The sequence below is a fragment of the Anoplopoma fimbria genome, unplaced genomic scaffold (genome assembly GCF_027596085.1).
Source record: "Anoplopoma fimbria isolate UVic2021 breed Golden Eagle Sablefish unplaced genomic scaffold, Afim_UVic_2022 Un_contig_1867_pilon_pilon, whole genome shotgun sequence".
NCBI lineage: Eukaryota > Metazoa > Chordata > Actinopteri > Perciformes > Anoplopomatidae > Anoplopoma > Anoplopoma fimbria.
In genome coordinates, this window is record NW_026552082.1 from 1 (window position 1) to 1,002 (window position 1,002).

Here is a 1,002-nt window from a genome sequence, read left to right on the forward strand (position 1 = left end):
CACGCCCGATCTCGCCTGATCTCGGAAGCTAAGCAGGGTCGGGCCTGGTCAGTACTTGGATGGGAGACCGCCTGGGAATACCAGGTGCTGTAAGCTTTTTTCACTCCTCTTTACAAAAAGCAGAGGGCGCTGCTGCTTTTTCAGTGGACACCGACAGGGTGGGAAGGAAATAGCTAGATCATGACTTGCCGGTATAGAAATGACACAAATCCAGTTAAATGATGGCTTTCATCATTCCTAAGCTCATCGATCATTTTCTTTTCAATTTTATGCTAACGTATTCTACATTTCAACAGTAAATATTAATATTTTTACTGCACTACATTTGTGATCCTTATAGCCACTTTGTACATTCTGATTTGACATTTAAAAGCTGTGAGTGTGTCTGGAAATCTGCAGGCGCTCCCTGTATAGACGAAAGAGCAAAGCGTGGTGATATAGTATCTTTAAAAGGCCCTTTGGTAGGCACAATATTTGCTTACGGCCATACCACCCTGAACACGCCCGATCTCGTCTGATCTCGGAAGCTAAGCAGGGTCGGGCCTGGTCAGTACTTGGATGGGAGACCGCCTGGGAATACCAGGTGCTGTAAGCTTTTTCACTCCTCTTTACAAAAAGCAGAGGGCGCTGCTGCTTTTTCAGTGGACACCGACAGGGTGGGAAGGAAATAGCTAGATCATGACTTGCCGGCATAGAAATGACACATATAGACGAAAGAGCAAAGCGTGGTGATATAGTATCTTTAAAAGGCCCTTTGGTAGGCGCAATATTTGCTTACGGCCATACCACCCTGAACACGCCCGATCTCGTCTGATCTCGGAAGCTAAGCAGGGTCGGGCCTGGTCAGTACTTGGATGGGAGACCGCCTGGGAATACCAGGTGCTGTAAGCTTTTTTCACTCCTCTTTACAAAAAGCAGAGGGCGCTGCTGCTTTTTCAGTGGACACCGACAGGGTGGGAAGGAAATAGCTAGATCATGACTTGCCGGTATAGAAATGACACA

At 47.1% G+C, this 1,002-nt stretch overlaps 2 non-coding genes across 2 annotated transcripts; both read left to right on the forward strand.

Annotated features, from left to right (window-relative positions):
- Positions 1 to 476: 476 nt before the first annotated feature.
- Positions 477 to 595, forward strand: LOC129115882 (5S ribosomal RNA). The gene has a single exon (XR_008533277.1). It is a non-coding gene; the product is annotated as a 5S ribosomal RNA (ribosomal RNA).
- Positions 596 to 772: 177 nt separating this feature from the next.
- Positions 773 to 891, forward strand: LOC129115883 (5S ribosomal RNA). The gene has a single exon (XR_008533278.1). It is a non-coding gene; the product is annotated as a 5S ribosomal RNA (ribosomal RNA).
- The last annotated feature ends 111 nt before the right edge of the window (positions 892 to 1,002 follow it).